At 44.0% G+C, this 11,553-nt stretch overlaps 1 pseudogene; it reads right to left on the reverse strand.

Annotated features, from left to right (window-relative positions):
- Positions 1–2,423: 2,423 nt before the first annotated feature.
- LOC106981089 (elongation factor 1-alpha 1-like) lies at positions 2,424–3,852 on the reverse strand (annotated as a pseudogene).
- Between the last annotated feature and the right edge of the window lie 7,701 nt (positions 3,853–11,553).

Genomic DNA, 11,553 nt, shown 5'->3' on the forward strand with positions numbered 1-11,553 from the left:
TGTGCGGCCATTGTGGAGCCCAATGTGGGGCTTGAACTCACAAACTGTGAGATCATGACCTGAGTCAAAGTCAGATGCTTAACCGACTGAGCCGCCCAGGTGCCCCTTCATTTTCTTCTTTGTAAGTGGGGTAATAGAAGTGGACCTGCCAGGGGTGAGGGTAAGATAACATGTGCATTTTACATAGTACCTCCTGAGAGCAACTCAGAGCAGACCATGGCCTGAGCAGACCATGGCCTGGGTCAGGAAGATGCCCCCACAATGAGAAGAAGGTTGGATGAAACATGAGCAGTGGGACCTGCTTAGAGGCCATTGCAGCTGTCAGTATGAGAGACAGTGAGCTAAGCTTCTGTGAAGCCAGAACTGAAGCAGTTCCTCAGGCCACAGTGAGAAAAGGGGAAAATGGATTTGAGAGACTTGCCTGTTGGGTGGGGAGGCTCACAGGAGGGAAGAGAAGAGGCCAGTGAGGTCCCCCCCTGACTCCTGGCAGTCTGTGTGCACATGGACTGTGGTGAAGAGCCGGGAGAAGGTTTGGGGATGCACAGAGATTATGAGCTTACTGCTGAAGCAGATGTGTCGTTGGGAGGGCCTCTGAGCAGAGAATGTGTATACTAATCACATTTTGGCAGAGTCTGCATTTTTAGAGAGATGAACTTACCCATGCTATTCTTTTAACAAATTATGGTGAACATCACTAAAGATTAGGGAAATGCAAATCAAAACCACAATGAGCTATCACTTCACACCTGTCAGAATGGCTAGTATTAAAAACACAAGAAACAAGTGTTGGCATGGATGTGGAGAAAAAGGAACCATTGTGCACTGCTGGTGGGAATGCAAACTGGTGCAGCCACTGTGGAAAACAGTATGGAGGTTCCTCAAAAACTTAAAAATAGAACTACCATATGCACTAATAATTCCACTACTGGGTATTTACCCAACGAAAATGGAAACACTAATTTGAAAGATATATGTACCACTATGTTTATAGCAGCATTATTTATAATAGCCAAGATATGGAAGCGACCCAAGTGTTCACTGATAAAGGAATGGATAAAGAAGATGTGGTGTACGCACACACACACACACACACATACACACACACACACACACACACCCCAAAATGTTACTCAGCCATGAAAAGAATGAAATCTTGCCATTTGCAACAACATGGATGGATCTAGAGAGTATGATGCTAAGTGAAATAAGTCAGTCAGAGAAAGACAAATACCACATGATTTAATTCATAAGTGGAATTTAAGAAACAAAACAAATGAACAAAGAAAAAGAAAGAAGCAAAAAAGCCAGACTCATAAATATAGAAAATAAACTGGTGTTTGCTAGAGGGGAGGTAAGTGGGGGGATGGGTGAAACAGGTGAAGGGGATTAAGAGTACACTTATCATGATGAGCACTGAGTAATGTATAGAATTGTTGAATCACTATATCATATACCTGAAACTAATATAACATTACATGCTAACTACACTGGGATTTAAAAATTATGGCAAAATATACATAACATAAAATTTACTAACCATTTTAAAGCAGACAGTTCAGTGCATTAAGCACATCCACATTGTTGTGCAACCATCAGCATCAGCCCTCTCCAGAACTTTCTATCTTCCCAAACTGAAACTCTGTACCCATTGAACACTAACTCCCCATTCCTCCACCTCCCAGTTCCTGGCATCTCCCATTCTACTTTCTGTCTCTATGAATTTGACTGCTCTAGGAGCCTCATGTAAATGAAGTCCTAGAATATTTGTCCTTTTGTGACTGGTTTATTTCACTTAGCCTATGTCTTCAAGGATCATCCATATTGTAGCATGTGTTCAAATCTCCTCCCTTCTAAAGGTTGAATAATATTCTATTGTATACATCAACCACATTTTGTTTATCTACTCATCTGTCAATGGATATTTGGGTGGCTTCCACCTTTTGGTTACTGTTGCTATGAACATGGGCATACAAATACCTACTCATATCCTTGCCTTCAGTTCTTTTGTGTATATATTTAGAAGTGGAATTGCTGGATCACATTGTAAATACATGTTTAATTTTTTTAAAAACCACTATTTGGTTTTTCATAGCAGTTACATCATTTTGCATTCCAACCAGCAATGCACAAGGGTTTGATTTCTCCACATCCTCACCAAGATGTTACTTGTTATATTTTGTTTTGTTTTTCTCACTAAACTTTTGTTTTAATGGGGCTCAAAAATCTGTGACAGATTTTTGGTCAAGTTGTTTCCATTAAAAAGTACTGATTTAAAAAACTAATAACTTAAATTGCCACACACACACACACAAACACCATTCTCCTTTTCTTCTGGAGGTTTTAGATGCACTGTTATCATTAACCAGTCTTTTACTATTAAACTTAAGTGGTCAATTGACACAAATAGTTCTGAGACCATTCTTTTACCACTGATTAAAACTGAGGAGGCAGGTATTGGGAATAATACTCATTTAGGTTTCTGAGCTTTCTAGTAACCTTGCCAGCTTCAGCTGCCTTTTTGTCCACTGCTTTGATGACACCTACAGCAACCGTCTGTCTCATGTCATGAACAGCAAAATGGCTCAGAGGAGGATAGTCAGAGAAGCTCTCAACACACATGGGCTTGCCAAGAACCATATCAACGATGGCAGCACCACCAGATTTCAAGGACTTGTGGCCATCTTCCAGCTTCTTCCCAGGGTGATGATCAATCTCCTTCAGCTCAGCAAATTTGTGAGCAGTGTGAGTATAGGTGCATATGCAGCACTGATTTCGCCTGGATAGTTGAGGATAATCACCTGAGCTGTGAAGCCAGCTGCTTCTATTGGTGGGTCATTTTTGCTGTTACCAGCCACAGTACCAAGACAAACATTTTTGACAGACACGTTGTTGACCTTGAAGCCTACACTGTACCCAGGAAGAGCTTAACTTAAAGCCTCGTGGTGCACTTCAACAAACTTTGCTTCAGTTGTAACACTGACTAAAGCAAAGGTGGCCACCATGCCAGGTTTGAGAATACCAGTCTCCACTTGGCCCCCAGGGACAGTACCAATATCACCAATTTTATGGACATCCTGGAGGGGCAAAGTCTCCTCAGTTGGACGAGTTGGTGGCAGGATGCAATCCAGAGCTTCAAGCAGTGTGGTTCCACCGGTATTTCCATTTTTATGGGGGACTTTCCATCCCTTGAACCAGGGCAAGTCAGCATTTGGCATATTGTCACCATTCCAACCAAAAAGTGGCACAAGTGCTACTATGTTGGTTGTAGCCAATTTTCCTAATGTAGGTGCTGACTGCCTTAACGATTTCCTCGTATCTTTTATGGCTGTATGGTGGCTCAGTGGAATCCATTTTGTTAACACCAATAATTAGTTTCACACTCATGTGTAAGCCAGAAAGGCATGCTCACAGGTCTGCCCCTGTGTGGAGACACATGCTTCAAATTCACACCAGCAGCAACAGGACAGCATGGTCAGCCTGAGATGTGCCTGTAATCACGTTTTTGATAAAGTCTCTGTGTCTTCCTGGCATCAGTGATGGTCACATAAAACCTGCTGGTCTTGAATCTCCACAGGGCAATATCAATGGTGACACCACGTTCATGTGCAGCTTTCAAGACGCAGGCATACTTGAAGGAGTCTTTCCCATGTCAGCAGCCTCATTCTCAAAATTTTCAGTAGTTCTTTTGTCAATCCCACCACATTCATAGATCACATAGCCAGTAGTGGTAGACTTGCCCGAGTCTACGTGTCCAATGATGGGGATGTTGATAGGAGTTTTTACCTTTCTCATTTTGATTTAGTTTTAGTGGTGGTTTTCATGACACCTGTGTTCTTGTGGCCAATTAGTTATGAAAAAGACTGTTTTGTTTTGTTTTTAATAATAGCCATCCAAATGGTGTGAAGTGATTTCTCATTGGTTTTGATTTACATTTCTCTAATGATTAGTGGTGTTGAGAATCCTTCCTTGTACTTATGGGCTATTTGTATATCTTCTTTGGAGAAATGTCTATTTGAGTCCTTTGTCCATGTTTTGAATAGGGTTGTTTGTTTTTTGTTGTTGAGGTGTAGGAGTTCTTTATATATTCTGTACATTAGTCCCTTATCTGGTAATTTGCAAATATTATCTCTCATTCTGTGGGTTGCCCTTTTACTCTCTTAATAATGCCCTTTGATAACATTACATTTCTTAGGTTTGAGGAAGGCTAAATTAAAACTTGTTGCCAATGTTTTTTGTGTCATATGTTACTTCTTGTACCATGTTACTTCTTGTATCATATAAGAAAGAGTCAGATTGTTATGCTAAGCTTCTGGGATAATGTTGCAACTATATGTTTGAGAAAATCTACTTTATTATTCTGTTGGGTTAATTACTAGGCATATGGATGTACAATGCCAAGCTTTAGATCCTTGTAGCTTCCCTTTTGAATTTTCTTATGTGTATCAGTGATACCATTAATCTTCTGGTTCCTAGGCCTGAAAGTACTCATTCTTGACTCCCTCTCCCTCTCTCTTCATTGGCAGCTATAGAAACTGGGAAATTGTTTCCCTTATCCTCCTGGGTAGCTAGACTACATTTCGCAGTCTTCCAGCAGGTGCATGAATGAGCTCTGGCCAAAAAAACACGGGCAGGGGTATGTTAACTACCTTCTGGGCTGGCAGTAAAAGCTTCTATAAAACTCTTCATGCTGTCTCTGTTCCCTCATCTTCCTGCCATATGTGGAGTGGAGACACATCCAGTGGAGGACAATGTGGACTATGTTGGAACCACAAGGTAGAAGGGACATGGGTCCCTGAATGACTGCATGGATCAAGTCTCTCCATTCACCCACATCATACCGTGATGTGAGTGAGAAATAAACCTTTGGTGTTAAGCCATTTAGATTCTGTGGGTTTTGTTACAGTAGCTGGCCTGTAAAGATAGATCCTCCAACCATTCCAAAGTCCTGTCAAGGTTATCTTCATAATGTGTCTTCCTGTCCCCTCCTTCCCACACCTATTTAGACTTAGTCTTGTTGCTGCTCCCCTCACCCCTAAACTACTAGAATGGTTTATTCACTGGATTACCTGGTTCTAATCTTTTCTCCTCTAGTTCACTATTCACATGCACAGAAAATAAATATATCTAAGAAGATAAATGTTTTATATGCTTTTGTTTATAGACCTGTCTTATACAGGGTCTTTCCCCATAGGATGCCTTCTTTCCTCTCCTACCCTCATCCATGGAAGACTAATTGTCCTTCATGCATTCAGGCTTACTTTTTCTTTCATTCTTTCATTGTTTTTTTTTTCTTTCTTTTTGTCTCTCTTTATCCCTTCCTTCCTCCCTCCCTCCCTCCCTCCCTCCCTTTCTTCTTTCCTTCCTCTCTCTCTGTCTCTTTCTTTCTTTTTAAATCTTCATTCCATGTATTCTTCCTCTTATCTCCTTATCTAAGGCTTAACCATCCTTCAAGTTCAAGTGTTTTCCCTCCTCCAGGAAGCCTTCTGTGAATTCCTGTCTTACTCTCTGTCTCATACCTTTGGTACTAGATATATATTACTCTTTATACATATAGTTCCATGCTTAATGAATGTCTTCAGCCAAACCAGAGATTCTTCACTTTGGGTTCATCAACAGGATATGTGAATCCCTGAAATTATATCCCAAATTCTGTGTATGCACATGTGTGTATTGTGTTGTTTTGAAGCAGGACTGAACTCACTGACTTCACACGTCCCTTGCAGCATTGCAAGTCCATGACTCTGGGCTATCCATTGTCCCTAGAAAACAATTCATGGGAGCAGAAACAGGTATGACTCCTCAGAGGTGAGAAAAGCTTGGGTGAAGCCTCACATAGGAAGCCTTTGTACTCTTTCTCCTTTAACAGGGACCACTGCCTGCCACCTGCCAGGAAGAGGGGTCAGGAACTCCTGCTATGGAGTGACTCCTGTCCCTCACACAGCCTCATACTAGCCTAGTTCCTTTCAGTTCACACAAGGCAGGTGGTTTGTGGAGTTGACCAGAATAGGTCAGGGTCTCTCTGGCTTACTTTACCCACCTTAGAGCTCAGGGGTGGGAGGGCTAGTTCTTGTCAGATGCTGGGGCAGGGGAAGACCTCCCCTGTCCTGGTCATTTCCCTGAGATAATTCCATGCTAGCCAGCAGCCTGTCTTTCCCTGGGTTCATCTCCATACTTGTAAGATTTGTCTCCTGTCTAAGGTCCCATGTTCTAGGCCTGGTGGCCTTTGACACTCACCCTTCCCGAGGTAGCCCTGGCACAGCCCCCCGGATCTGTCTCCTCTGCAGTTCTTACTGTTTGCTCAGCATCCAATCCTGGCAGCCAGCAGAGCGCCTCACTAGCTTTCCCTCTACAGCTCTTTGAATGTTTAATACATTCTTAATTAAAAGCTGGGCACCTCATCTACTTCTGTCAATTGCTTCTCTGTCGTGAAGAAAAGAGGCCTACAGGAGGTAAATGTCAGCCCTGCACCCCGCCCTCATTTAACACTCACAACTACACACCTGTATGTGTGTATGTGCATGCGTGCGCATGCACACACACACACACACACACACACACACACACACACAGAGCAATAGGACTCGGTACTCTATTTACATAATACTATTGACATTTTGAGGCTAAAATTATGTATGCTACTTTAATTTGCTGTTAAATTAAATTATGAATGTTTGGAACGTAGTAATTTCTTTTGTTCTATGAACAGATTGTTTTATATATCTGCCTATATTACCAAGTTATTAATTTAATGATTTCATAATAGCAGCTCATTCCTCTGGGTAATATAAAGGCTGAAGTGCATGCTCCATACAGCACAGGCAGACGCTGCTTGCCCTACATGAATTGAAGGTTTTAGGAATAAAGATATTAGTTTTGGCAGAATGTTTAAGTGTGCATAGGAAAACCGGAGGGATGTGTCAGGTCAGCTCTAGCTTCCCAATCTCGTTTTAAAAAGGCAGGACATGGTCCATTGCCCATGAGACCAAATGAAAAATAATTTTCTTAAATAAAGTCAAGCACCTGGCTGATGGTTGGTGAGTCTGAGAGCTGCTGCCTGCCTGTTCACTCTCGTAGCCCTGGACCCAGTGCAGCTTTTCCTGCAACCTTTCCTCTTGCAGGTCTGTGGAGCTCTTACCCCATCAGCCACCTGGCAATGTGCTGCCATGGTGACAGAACATTGGCTCGATCATCCTAGTCCTTGCTGGCATCCAACTCTCTTGTGAGCAAAGGGCAAAAGGGCCAGGTGCAGTATGGTGAGGGGAATGAACATGGAGTCTGGATTCTGAGGAGACTTCCTCCATCCCTGGGACTTGCAGCTTGGGCTCTCTGAGCCCCAGTTCCCTGCTCAATAAAATGGGGGCACTGAGATCACCTACCCAACCGATTTTGCAGGAGTTGTGTGGTTCAAACAATGAAGGAGATGAGGAAGAGGAAATGCTTTGTAATCAGGAATGGAGAGGGCTCTTTGGGGGCTGCAGTTGTGTGGGTTGTGGGCAGGTACCACTAATTACTACACATAATGATAGAGTGACAGTCTTCATAATTTCCCATATAGCCTTGGGGGACTCACTGCTTATTGCTTTCTGGGCTTCAGTTCCTTCGGTTGATATCTGAGATTTGAGCTAGGTGTTTCCAAGGTCCTCCCACTCCTGGCAGTTTTGGACTCTATGATTTTTCAGGAGAAACCACCAAAATGTTTCATTTTAGCTGGGAAGCCAATAATGACAGTAGAGACTTACAAGGACTCCCAGCACATCCAGTGGTTCAATAAACATTGAGCACCTCTAACTTAACAACAACTGATTTAGAGCTGTAGATACAATGGTCCCCAAAACTAGGCATCAAGGTGGTGGTCTAATGGGAATCAGACACCTACACAGGTGTTTGGGTTACCCCGTGGTGATGGGGGCACACACCCATCCCAGACTGGGGCCAGGAAAGGTGTCAGGAAGCTTAGGCTAAGATCTCAACGTTGACTATGGGTCAGCCATGTATAGAGGAGGTGGGGGTGGGAATGGCAGAGATGTTTCCAGAAGAAGTAGAAGCACATGAGAGATGTAGGAGAGTAAAACACAGTCTGGCTGAGCTGTCCAGCCTGGGATCATGGGGAGAGTAGTGAGGTGCCAGGCTTGGAGGGATCAGCAGGGGCCATATGTGGTAGACATTGAGAGTCTCATCAGGCAAAAGGCAACTGGGGAGCCATTGAAGGAGGAAAGCATCAGATCAGGGCTGTAGAAGGAAGGAAGACATGGCTGCTGTGGGGAGAACAGTTTGGAAGAGGGACAGACTGGAGGCGAGGAGGCCAGGTAGGAGACTGTTGCAGTAATCAAGGTGGCAGACAATGAGGGCTTGACTTAGGTAGTGCAGTGCAGTGGGGAAAAGTGCATAGATGTGGGAGGTGCTCAGAAGGTAGAATGGATAATGGGGATCCTGTTGGTTAGACGAAGACAAAGTAGAGAGCTGCTGTAGAGGTACAGCTAACAAACGTCTTTGCCGTGGCCCTTGGCTCTTCGGTTTCAACCCTTTCTGCCTCTTCCATCATTTCTCAAAAGGGAACGCTGATGTCAACTTCTCCTCCCACAGCCGACACACAGGGGCACAGGTGTAAACCCATTTATTCGGATGTGCATAGACACACACACAGGTCTAGCTGCTCTGTGTGCTCAGTAGGGTAGGTAAAAAATACTTCTCTGCAGAGCTGACAGATTGCCAAGTCAAAAACAATGTCACTGCTGACACTTTCTTTACTGGTTTTTTTCTTTTTTTTTGTCTCTGCATGTCACCTCTATGAAATATTCCTGATTTCCTCAAGAAAAAAAATGAATTCCTTTGTTCTGTGCTTTGTCTATAGCTTTTGTTATTGTCTCTGTTTTCATGTTAGTTTCAGGCACAGTAGTGCATCTTCATCATTTCTGGATTCCTAGTGCCTAGTACCATGTCAGGCATGGCTACAATCATCACTTGTTTTCTAAGTTTATCTATTTTTGAGAGACAGAGAGAGACAGAGTGTGAGCAGGGGAGCAGCAGAGAGAGAGGGAGACACAGAATTTGAAGCAGGCTCCAGGCTCTGAGCTGTCAACACAGAGCCCGATGCAGGGTTTGAACCCACAAATGGGAGCTCATGACCTGAGTTGAAGTCATACACTGAACTGACTGAGCTACCCAGGCACCTCTACAATCATCACTTTTGGATGACTGATAAGTCAGTGGACCCCAAGGGCACTGGATCTGATCCCTCATGAAGGGAATTTTGGGTTACTCTTACCAAATTGCCTCAGAAAAAGTCTGGAATTGGGGCACCTGGGTGGCTCAGTTGGTTAATGGTCAGACTTTGGCTCAGGTCATTATCTTACAGTTTGTGGGCTTGAGCCCCATTTCAGGCTCTGTGCTGACAGCTCAGAGCTTGGAGCCTTTTTTGGATTCTGTGTCTCCCTCTCTCTCTGCCCTTCCCCCACTCTTGCTCTCTCTCTCTCTCTCTCTCTCTCTCTCTGTCTCTCTTTCAAAAATAAATAATAAAACATTAAAAAAAGTAAGAAATTAAAAAAAAAAAAGAAAAAGTCTGGATCTCCTGTCTTGAGCTGTGAGACACTAAGGCACCAGAATCTGTTACTAAGCATCCTCCTCAACTGTAGAAGTGCCAAAGCCAGACCACTTTGGGGTCACAGGGAAGAGTTCCAAAATGGTTGATTTGTAAATGTAAACAGATGTTGGCTCACTTGTTATTTGGAGGTGGGAAAGATTGAGACATAAAGGGAAAGAGAGAAGGAGGTTTGCCTAGGCTTAGGTGGGAGAGGGTAGGAGCTATAAAAGAGGGAAGGGATGCCTGCTCAGGCACAAGATGGAGAGATAATTAAGATTAAAAAGGGCAGGGAGGGTGACAAGGACTATGTGGAAGAGCTCAGGGTAAGCTAAGAGCCAGGGCTGGAATGGAAGATGAGCAGTTGACAGTGATTTGTCCCAAGCACATAAGGGGAGGAAATCAGTATAGGATTTGTCAACTAGAATTCAGGAGGACAACTCTTTGGGACATCAGGGGAGACAGAGAACAGGAGAGAGCTTGCACTGAAGCATCCATAAGGACCAGATGTGATTGTTTTGTTAATGGTTGTGTACGTATGCCTGAGGTTGGCACTTCATAGGTGATCAATGAAAGTGGGTGAATTCTGGGTGCTGTCTTTGAGAACCATGCAGACAGAGGTGGAGGAAAGAAGGATGCCAGAGGGTGGGAGTAGTGTGCAGTCCCCTGGATCTGGATCTCAGGACTGGCCTATTGGAAAAGGAGGGTATAGGCAGATTCATGGTCCTGGGTTGCATTTCAAGACATTTCCAGCTGGATTGCAAGAATCATCTGCCAGTGGTAAATTATTGCCTTTGCACTAAGCATTGTGGACTGAGACAATGATGGTTCACAGGCCCTTAGAGGAAGGGCACTAGGCAGGAATTGGGGTCAAGGCTGTGGATCAGGGTTTCCTAAAGAAGGAGGTAGGAGTGGAGTGGTCTCCAGGGAAGTGCATGGGGAGCCTTGATTTTTAATGCAAAATGTAGAGTTTTTGTGCTACACAAAAAGACCACCTTTGTGGATAAGAATGGAGGTGAGGGGTAGGTTATGGTAGAACACCCTATATCTAGGGTGAAGAGTGTCTGCCTTTCCACAGTCTCCAAAGAAAAATCCTGGAGACTTGTGGAGGCCATTTGGAGCACTTCAAAGTCTGGAGCCTTGGGCTATTTAATGTTTCCAGCAATGAACTAGATGATGAAACAGAGCACGCTCATTAATTTCATAGATGACACCCTGCTGAGGCTGGAGGGGCACCTTGGAGGATTGGATTAGAATTCAAATTGACTCCAGTAGGTCTTAGAGATTGGTCAGAAACCAACCAGATGAGATTCTGAAAGGACAAGGGCAAAGCGAGAAAAGGCAGTTACATGAATGGTTTGCTGCATCCCAACTCTGCCTGAAACCCGAAAACTTTCTTGGCCTCCCTGCCTGATTCATCACGGCTGATGTGTGTACACAGCTGGCAATGAACTTGCACTGTTCTCTCTTTTGAGTCTTGTGATAACCCTCTGAGAGAGGAATGGCTATGAGTAAGTTCATGGGGGTTCAGAGATGTTAAAAAATCTGCCCAAGGCCACACAGCTGATAGGTGTCAAAGCCAGATGCAAATTGCATTAGCACTTTACAGAACTCATCCAACACTTACCTCAGAGCTCTACAGTGTCATCTGATCCTCGACCTCATTCTGAGCTAACATCCCTTGATCCTTCCCCTTGCTCCCAGGACAGCCCCCATTCCCTCTCCAGCATCTTATTCTTTGATCAGCCAAGATCCTGGGGTGCATCAGTTCAACCCAATTCTTATCAGTGCCCATACTTATCAAAAACTTGGATTCATTCCCGTTGGACGAGACCCACTCTGTTGACCCACTTTGTGTCAATCCAACTATGCTCACCTGGCTTGCTGAGAGGGCTTGGAGGGAATTGAATTTCTGGGTGGGTGGAGACACTACAGATGCACCTGCCAGGCCCTCAGTTCTGCTTGGCAACAGCCTT

The sequence above is a fragment of the Acinonyx jubatus genome, chromosome B1 (assembly GCF_027475565.1).
Source record: "Acinonyx jubatus isolate Ajub_Pintada_27869175 chromosome B1, VMU_Ajub_asm_v1.0, whole genome shotgun sequence".
NCBI classification, from domain to species: domain Eukaryota; kingdom Metazoa; phylum Chordata; class Mammalia; order Carnivora; family Felidae; genus Acinonyx; species Acinonyx jubatus.